The sequence below is a fragment of the Pinus tabuliformis genome, chromosome 9 (assembly GCF_031772625.1).
Source record: "Pinus tabuliformis cultivar Carrire ecotype Pingquan chromosome 9, CPIR1, whole genome shotgun sequence".
Taxonomy (NCBI): Eukaryota; Viridiplantae; Streptophyta; class Pinopsida; order Pinales; family Pinaceae; genus Pinus; species Pinus tabuliformis.
In genome coordinates this window covers 455,879,337-455,890,097 of record NC_142307.1, presented here as the reverse complement: position 1 = coordinate 455,890,097, position 10,761 = coordinate 455,879,337, and positions in this window count along the sequence as shown.

The window sequence follows — 10,761 nt, the reverse complement described above, 5'->3', positions numbered from 1 at the left end:
AGGTTAGAAGCTGAACATTTTTTAGGGTAAATGCTGGTGAAATTAATACTTCCTAGTGAATGAGCTTAAGAGGAGAGATCACATACCTTTTTGGCTTCATTGGGAAGAGAGTGAAACTTGTCAAAGTAGAGGAGACTTCTTGCTGGACCCTGGGAGGAGCTTGTATAGCGTCAAGGCACATGTTGTAAAGTTCTTCTTCTTTTGAATTAATACAATCAAACTCATTTTTCTCAACAAGTATCTCATGTTATTTGTTTCATGAACTCCTTGACTTTCATGTTAAATGTGTTTTATGATATTGGCTTTTCAGGTGCTATTTAATTTGTTTGCCTTGTTTGTGTTTGCAGATTCGTGACAAAGGAGCTCATTTGGATCGAAGGAGTGAGGGCATCCACAAACTTGCGTTGGACCTAAGGTAGGCCCTAAAAACACTTGTTTGCCTTTGTTTGTTAAAGCATATTTAGGGAAAGATAGTGTCTGGTTGGTTTGCTTGTCATTAGGTCTTCTTTAGATTCAAGGAAGGTCTATCTTGTCTGCAAGATCGACTTATTCCGTGTGACAGGTACTTATACAAATTGATGGGTAAGAATCATCATTGGAAAGAGACATATTTCCCCTCTAAAACCCCTCAAAATGTCAATTTGGTTCCCAACAGTAAGAGTATTTATTAAATGATAGGGAGTACATTCTTAGATTTTCTCAATCACTAGGGCTCTAAAATATGTCAATTATTATATAATATTTTATTCATTTATTGGTGCATATTGTGACACCATGTGGCAGGGAACAATCCTCTAAATTTTCTCATTCAGAATTTACTTAATAATCTGTCAACACTCTACAAAAATAAATAATATTAGGCACATAATATGAAATGATCTCTAAACCTTCATAATAAACATATTATAGCTCAAAAATATGTTATCAAATGCAAAGAGAGAGGTTAAATGTGTTGAAGGATTGTTAGATGGGGTGTAATTTATATCTAATTTAGAGCCCCATCATAACCCACCTAATAAAAGTGTCACTCATCCTTTGAGAAACTTAGTCACCTAAACCTTATTCATGGTTGTGGTTTTTTGCAAATTAGTAATTTGTTCAGCATCCTTTTCAAGCACAAAAACATAATTTTTCTCTTTGCAGGTGAACTTTGTTGGCTTGTAATGAAAAGTGACATCATGTCCATTGCATTCAAACCTTCTCCCTTGACATCCTCATTCTATTTTTACTCGTTCTAAAATGTCCGTGCACAGAAAAATCACAGATTTTCTAGAGACCCTTAGTCTATTTTTTTTATCCTTGTGCGACATAGGATCTTGAAGAGTTATAGGCTTGGAAATGTCATCCACATCCTTTCAAAACCTCTTGCTACCTCTTTCCACCATTTCGACACCTATGAAACCCTCAAAATGTTGTCAAAGACAATCCTGTAGCAATACATAGGATCTTGTAGCAGATATGTTGCATCTTGTAGCACGTTGCATAATCCATCAAAACGTGACCAAAATTTTCCTCATGCTTAAAGTTTACATCTTACATTGTTATAACATCTTCTAGGCCTTGGAAATAAGTTGGAAGAGATCATAGACCCCTTGCAAAACACATTTTCATCAATGCGTTTGATTTCTACAGTTAGGGTTACCCAATTTGATGGTGAATGCCTAATTTCCTTTTTCTCCCCTCTTCTTCTATTTTGAGGTGTACATGATTTCACAATGGGATTTGGAGTTCTCAATTACACTATTTGTGTAACAACAAACTTGATTAGGTATTTCTCAGGCACTGTTATTTTGGATTTTAGCATAGTTTGTGCCTCTGATTCTCCTTCTTCCTCTTTGACTTTTACTTTTGGATAATCTCTCCCTTCTCCATCTTCTTATAATTCTTCATTAGCTTCTCATTATCCTTCTTCCTCTTCAATTTGGGATCTCTACGGTTAAATACACCCTGATAGTCTTCAATACAACTTTCCAATGTTGTGAAGGAAATTCATTGTTTTTGTTATAAGTTTTAGAGATTTCTTTGTAATGGGGGTTTTTAAGCCAAAGGTAAAAAGAAATATTTTCTTATATTTCTTGTAGGAAGGTTAATTTCATGCTCACCTAAAAATAATTGAAATTCCTTTTCTGATCAATCTCAATTAAATGAAAACATTGACATTTCATTTTTTTTCATTAATAAACGTTTATCAAAAGTTTGCCATAGGGTGTACTGTTGGAAAAAATGAAAGTTTTGTAGGTTTCTTGTTCACATATGGTGACAAGAAATATTTACTTACCCTTCCTTTGGATGTTTTCCTTCGAATAAAGACCTTTTGAATCTCACTAAACATTCCTGTAGTACCTGGAAATGATCCTGTAGCACGTTGTCTTATGTTGTAGAGGTTTGTCCTGATCTTGTAGCAGTCTGTTCTGATCCTATATCAACACTTTCCAGGTCTTGTAGCTCCTCTACAATGGTGTATGAATTAAATTACTTGGGTTGGTTGTCCCCCACCACCAATGGTGGATTGTAACACCCTCCTCCCACATCTATCCAAGTAAACATGCCAACTAGGTAAACATGATACAAGAGGCTACTATGATTAGATTCAACCTCCTATGTGACTTTAAAGAAGCAGAATCAATGAAAACATCACACATAGAAATCCAACATCAACAGTAGTACCCTCAAGACACAAGTTAGCCACTCAGAGAGCATGTCTTTGGGTCACACTATTTTTATGGATCTCTTAGGCCATTGTCGATCTCATGTTATGGGAAAGGGAGTGACAAACAACCTAAAGTTTCTCTCACAAGCTTTCTTTCTACTGACTAGAGACCAAAATTCCTAGTTTTGTGCCAGCGAACTTGGGATTTGAGCCACCTTTTTAGACCCAAAGTCTAGGCCATTGCCCAGAATGGAGTGATAGCTTGAAATCATTAAAAATATAGGGAAACAGTGATGCAAAAGAAATAATCTGAACAAAACCATAACCAGACCCCTACTAGCTATGCCAGGAATTTCTTCAAACATATCATCAACATGTAACCTATAGGTGTAAACAACGGAAGTAAGTGTAGGGATCTAATACTTATATGAGAGTCTCTATGAATCGTTGTTCCCTCATGTCATTTATTGCACAATCATCTATTAGGCCATAGATACAATATCCATTCATTTACAGGTAAAAACATGTTGAGTTATATACATAGTTGTTGTCACAAAATATACATATAACCAACATAATAGGAATAAAATTACCATAAATATATCAGCCATGAAATTCCACATATAAATAAATACAATTTCACATGGAAATCAAGGGAATGAATTTCTCTGTAATAAAAACAATACACCAACCACAGATGGCACTACCACATTCCACCTAACCATATATTACCTAATACAAGTCTCTCTTCAGACAATCAGCCCCCTACCATATTCCAAGCATGAATGTGGGACTCAAACAAAAATAACCTTCCAAGTCGTATAGATGCTAAACCACCTCACCCTCAGTGATAGAAGGGAGACTTTACTGTAATCCATCATAGATCACTAGGCCAACACAATGAACACATTATCATAGATCACTAGGCCAACACAATGAACACATTAAATAGGCTTTACCGTGATCTCCACTCGATCACTAGGCTAGATAAGCATGGATGCCTCCAAATTTCTCCACCTACATCGTGAGGAATTTTCTTGTCTCCTAGTCTCTTAGGCTTTACCATAATCCAAACCCGGATCACTAGGACCTAAACCGAGACCCACTCTCTAGGTTTTAGCGCATATCCCAAACTTGGGATTACTATGCCCAACAGAGAGAAAAAAACCTCTTGGCTTTACTATATATCCTGCCATTCACCGACAAGGATTCCTAGGCCCATTGAGGTAACACAATCATGTATTTACTGCAACCCACAGTCTGGCTCAGGGCTTACTAGGACAGTGGCTTTACCGTGATCCGCATTCTATTTCAAGGAACATTGACCATGTTCTCTATCATTTAGAGGTCCACCCCACTCAGCTCCCAATCTATCCTGGAATCCAGCTCAACCAAAAACATGAGAACCCCATCACACCATGGCCATCCAGAAATGGAAAGGCTATGCTATTTCTTTTTTTACACATGGAAAAACCCATACCATGATAAAAGAGAACCACATTCAATGCTATTCATGCCAATTTTATTAAGGAAAATACACACGCAAGTCGATACCTCGAATGAAGCCTGTTGTAGCTGCTTCATCCTACCTCTGCCTACTTGATCTTTTCTTCCTATTTCTTTCTTTGCCTTTCTTGCCCTAGGAAACTCTAAGTTTCCAAAAGTATGAGATATAGAGATACAATGATGAGAGAGCTCCCAATGAAAAGAAGGTTATCAGCTGATCCTATGAAGCCTTCTTATGAATGAGGCCTCTATTTTCTTCCTTTTCCATTATTTTCCTTCATTTTCCTCCTCACATGAAACTTGTGACATTTCACCTCTATTTTCTCCTAATTTTCATTATTTTGATAAATAGTTGTGCTAAAAATGCCATTTTTCCTTTCCAAATCCTTATCCTTTGGCTTTTCCAATTTTCTTAGCCATAAACAACCAAATGAACACCCCCTAAATTGTCTTGCCCAACCTTCATCATCGAATAAGTGACCCATCAACCGTGGTTATTGTTTTTAACTTTCTTTACATGGGATTTTCACCAGGGTTGTTACAAAACCCTCCCCCTTGGGGGACACCGTCCTCAGTGTTCGATCGCATATATACCTTGATAACTTGCTGAAACAAGACACACTGCCCATTGATTTTTATAACATAGCTCATTGTAGTATTTATAGTGGATGATCTTCTCAAAAGCAAAACATCATGAAAACATGATAACACACGACAGAGTGGAGCCTTATGACACAACTCATTACAGTATTTACAATGATCATTCAGTTGATTACCAACACACATGACATCATAACATCATGATAACATAACCACATGATATCATAGTAGCATGACAGCATAATCATAATAAAATGACACCCATAATGCATAGTGGAGTTTGATAAAATAGTTGATGGGGGTATTTACATAGATACATAAATGTACATATAACAACATCATCAAAAGATATACAAAAACATATACCAAGTCATATACCAAAGCATATATCGAAACAGATAGTAAAAAACTTATCTAAGCATATATCAAAACATCATCTCAAATCATATACCAAAACACCATATCAAAGCATATATCAAACCACCATAAAACATATACAAAACCACCATAAAGCATATACCACACCACCATATTAAAGCTGCTTTGCCACAACCAGCAAACAAGAAAGGATATGTAGCCTGCAGATGATCTGCCATCTCCCATTTAGCTTCATCGAGCCCAAAGTGCTTCCATTTCACTATAAATTGCTCAATTGCTCGATTATGGAGCATGAGCACATTTTTCTACAATATATACTGAGTATCGGACTCGAATTATCCATCTGGTTCCACCTACAATACAAACTAGTCAATCACATGACCAACATCCTTAACATACTTCTTAAGCAAAGACACTTGGAAAACATCATGCACTTTCATTATCGGAGGTAGTGCAAATTGATAGGCTATTGGCCCCATCATATCAATGATATTGAATGGTCCACAAAATCCTAGTGCCAGCTTAACACATGATCCAATCCACAAGGAGCTCTTCCTCGATTTAATGCTCAAGTACACCTATTCCCCAACCTAGAACTCCTTGAACAACATGTTCCTATCTACATAACTCTTCTTCCTATCCTCTGCTTCCTTTAGATTCTTCTTGATCAATTTCTTTTCTCATTCCATGTTTGTTAACATCTCTAATACAATAACCACCCTTCTAACCATATCACTCCAATTGATAAGAGTGTTACAAATCTACCCATACAATGCCTTAAAAGGGCTCATCCTCAATTACTACTGATAACTATTGTTGTATTCGAACTCTACCAAAGTGAGATACTCATTCCACTTCCTCTACTGATGCATCACATACATCCTCAACATGTCCTCTAGTATCCTATTGACCCTCTCTATCTGTCCATCTGTCTATGGATGATAAGTCATTCCGAATGACAACTCTATGCCCAAAGCTCCAAATAACTCCTTCCAAAACATGGAAGTGAACTTTACGTCCCTGTCTGACACAATATTCTAGGCACACCATGTAGCCTAACCAAATCTCTATTGAATACATGTTCCACAACACTAACTGAGAACGTAGACTTCACCTGAATGAAGTGTGCAACCTTTCTTAATCTATCCACAATTATTACAGATCCATTTGGGCAAGTCAAATCCCAACATCCAAATCAGTGTTTTAGGGCTCATCAAACCTTATTATCAGTTGCTTCATGCCCTAAATAGGTCAACCCTATGAATGCCTCCTTCCCAAACAGTTTCATGACTTGACGACATCCAGAAATAACCTCTAGAGGGACCAACGTAGGTAAGCCCTTATGAAGGTGTGCTGCATAGCAGTTGAGTCCACTGCCAGGGTGCTTTGCAGAGCACTTAGGCTTCCTTTCACCTACGCTGGGCAAGAATGAGTGAAATTTAGATAGGTTTTGGGGAATATTCTTATCTTTTTGAGTCATCTAGAAGGTTCCCTCACTTATCAACTCCTACGAGCTTGAAAATGGATGAGGAATGGGTTAAGGTTCATCCTATCCTCTCATCCCTTCCTCCATTGAGCTAATTCTAAGTATGGAAGGCCATTCAATGCCACCATTAATGAGATATTGCAAGGAGATAATGCTGTTATGACATTTGGCTTTGAAGCAAGTATTGCAATGCTACAATTTTTTCATGCTTTTGATGTGATGTGGATGTGATCCAAGCTAGAGGAATGGCTTTGAATCAAACACCAATGGTTGTAATTCCTTCTTCTATCTAATAAAGTGTTTGAACATTTTTCCCATACGTTTGTATTGTTTCATAATGCTTATGTGTGTGAATTGTATCTGATTCCTTTCACTTATATTCAATAGATCAAATGCTTTGATTGGCATTTTGTCTTCTGTTGTGTTAACAGGGTACTTCTCAAGTGGATTAAGTACGAGAGGGAGTGATGGAATTGATACAAGGGAGACGAGAGGAAAGAGGAACTATAGGTAGGCCTTCTATCTTCTCATCTTATATATTTCTTATTGGAAAATTCTAAAACACTTTAAACTATTGTTCTAGGTACAACTACTTATCTAGGGAACTAATATTTATCTATAGATGCTAAATTCCCCAGAAAACATTGGTGACTCCACTGGGGAAACTATCACCTTTCCTAGTAGCTCATCCACCTCCTAAAACATTCTCATAGACCCCACTTGTGTTCGTTGACTCTACTTCAGCTCTTTTTCATTGAAATTTGGTAAAAAATTGAGGTTAGATGACTCTTGAGTGTCCTCTCAAAAATTAGCGTAGGCTTGGTCATGGGACAGTGCTCTACAGAGCACCCTTGAGTGAGAGATAGTTCTTTGCGGCACAGTTAGGCCCCCCTTGACCTATGTTGGTCAACCTTAGGTCAACTTCCCACCTTTGGAAAGTGTTTTTGCCAATGTTTTTCTATTTGTTTGTTTGTTTATTGATCAATGAATGTCATGTCTCAAAGAACAAATTTCTATCTCTTTGTTTAGCCCTACTTTGACTTGATTGATTAATGTTTATTTAACTTTTTCTTTGTCATTATCAGTCTATAGTCAAAGTTAGAATATAGTTGATTAATATTTGTTCGAAAGAAAGTGTTGTAAAGTCTTCTTTTCCTTTGAAACAGAACTGTCATCAAAGTCTTTGTTCTCATTAAAGATTGATTGATTGTATGTGCATATTTCCTTTTGTTCATATTCAAATTAAGGAAATCGAAAAGAAAAACTTGCATCATTCATATTGTAGTTTGTGAATACTTGAAAGGAATATCTAGGGAAATTTCATTAGATGTGGTCTTTGCTCTTTGTCAAAATATGATTTCTTTATTCCTACTAGTTAAGGATTTTCATTGCTAAATTGAATGAGAGTAATGCTTATCATATTAGCTTCATTTTAGGAATTGAAAAAATACATCACGTAGTGACCCTTGAAAGGAAAATCCTAAAGAAGATTAACTTAAAATTTATCTGAATTTACCTAATGGAGCATTGTCACCTAACGAAAAAATTTAGAGGTCTAGGCAAGAGACGTGTTATGGGATCACAAAACAAAGCAACTGTCACTAACTTGTCTGCAATACATACCAAGTGTGATACCTCATTCCACATATGTGAATATATTGTAGCTCTACCACGTACCTTTGGGTATATAGGGCAGTGTTACAGTACGTAAAGTGTATGGGAATTCTCTCACTGTGTGGTTTTGCATTTGACAACCCTCCATGTAGTTTTGGGTATATATGGGAGGACAACACTAGGTTGTTATCCATCCTTAGGTAACTGAGTTGGCAGCCTTGTACACTGTGATACAACGAACACAACATTCGAGGAGATTGCCTGCCCGTACTTCTCGGTTTGCTGTGAGGTATTCTGGAGTTCACAGTTACTTGTTAAACCTTTTGCCTAGATTATCCCTCTTTTTTTTGTTATATTAATTTGATTAAAATAAAATTGATTGACTGTGGATAACATCCTCCATGCTCACTCCTTAGTTGATCTTAGGTTGAAACATATGGTGACAAATCTGGAGTCCACCGATCAAGGAATTCCTTCTGATGGGAATCCTAGTCCTTTTGTCCTTTCAGAAATATTGGTACTCCTTATATGGCTACATTACCCCTACTAGGATTTACTGTTGGTTTACCAGTATGGTTGTTTTCAACCTCCTTGGTTCGCAATGTCATTATTTCTCCACAATCAAGCACTCCTCCAAGTGGACAAAAATCAACCTCTAGTTGACCCTTTGCCTTCTTCCTCAGTTGTTCGTTCCTTCCCTTCTTCCACTTTGCCTAGTGAAAGTATTGGTACTAGTAACCAGGTGGCTAAGAAGAAGAAGAAAGGGAATAAGAAGAAGAATCAAATTCAGCATAGGGGCAACCAAGAAACCATTGATTTGAATGCAACATCAAATGACAAACCATCCATCAAGCCTCACAGAGTTCGATATCCATGCAAAAATTTTGCGAGAGACCATCTTCTTCAAAATTTTGTTGATATTCCTCAGATCTTATAAGAATGGTGTTCTTGTTCACAGAATCTTGTGTCATCCACTTCTGGAGATCATCTTAGTGACGCACCATTAACTAGTGGTAGTAATGTTCATGGAAATAAGGGTAAAGTTAAGTTTCCATGTAGGTTATTTGAAGGGAATCACCTCATTCACATTTGTCCCTTTCTGGATGAAGCCAAAAAGGTCTGGGATAACCATCCTACTTCACTGCAATGACTTCCATCTAGTTACAGGAGACTCTCCCTTAATCCTTCACTAGTTGATGAATTGATTGATCCAAATCAACTGATGGTCAAAACCACTCTCTGTGAAGGTGAATCCTATGAGTCTATACTTGACCCAAATCAACAAGTCAAGGCAACAATTGACCCAATTTCACCTTCAGTTAATTGTACCTTTCCCGAAGAGAGTGAATATGATACCGCTCAGGCTGTCTTCATTTTTTCAGATTCCAATGAGCTTGGGGGAAATCCTCCTGTTCCTTCAAGATGGGAGGAAAATCCTCCCATTTTCATAACTGAAGGGGATAATTCTCCCATTCTTAAGGTAGCCCCTCCAAGTAGTCTGGTCACTTCCTTTTATTCGAATTTATTGACAGGATTTTGTCTTCCTTTTAATGTGCCTTTCTAGGTCATAGTACAAGTTTGTAATATGATTGTATCTAGCACTATTAAAAATGAAGGTGCATCAGTGAGTATCCTTTCCTCAATTTCTTGGAAAGCGTTTGGTTCGCCACCGCTTGTGTTAGTTAGCCAGAATCTGTTGGATTTTAATAGAGGAACCAGTCAACCATTAGGGATCCTCCCTTAGATACCTATTACTTTGGGAGGAAAATCATTTATCAGAATGTGATGGTAGTCCCAGGCCCTTTGGATTACAATTTACTTCTTGGGCATGACTATGTTTATGAAATGGGAGCTATTGTTCCAACACTCTTTTGAGTGATTTATTTCCCGCATGAAGGAGAAAATTTCACCATTGACCAACTTTCATTTCTCGGTCCAAATGTGGCTTCTAGTCAACCATCTTCGCTAAATGGTCCTGTTGTACCAATGGTATTATTCCCACCATGGGTTAATTATGTGGCAACCCGTTCCATACCTACATCAACTGACGATCATTTCAGTGATGTTGTACATCATGTACTAGGGGCATTGGAACCAGATCTCTCCTTCATGACCTCTTATGAGTACTGATCCAAGGATATGAGGATAGTTCCTGGTCTTGTGTCAACCTTGTTAAAAAATGAAACAAGGAGTATGAGGACAGTTCCTTGTCTTGTGTCAACCTCGTTAAAAAATGAAACCAAGGAATATGAGGATGGTTCTTTTAATGTGTTTGCCTCATTAAAAAATGAAACAGGTTCATCAGGATAGTTCTTTTACTATGCCAACCTCATTAAAAAATGAAACGACTCCTATGAGGATAGTTCCTTGTCTTGTTTCAACCACGTTAAAAAATGAAACCAAAGAGTATGAGGATAGTTCCTAGTCTTGTGTCAACCTCATTAAAAAATGAAAAAAGGAGTATGAGGATAATTATTTTACTATGTCAACCTCATTAAAAATGAAACATCTCCTATGAGCATAGTTC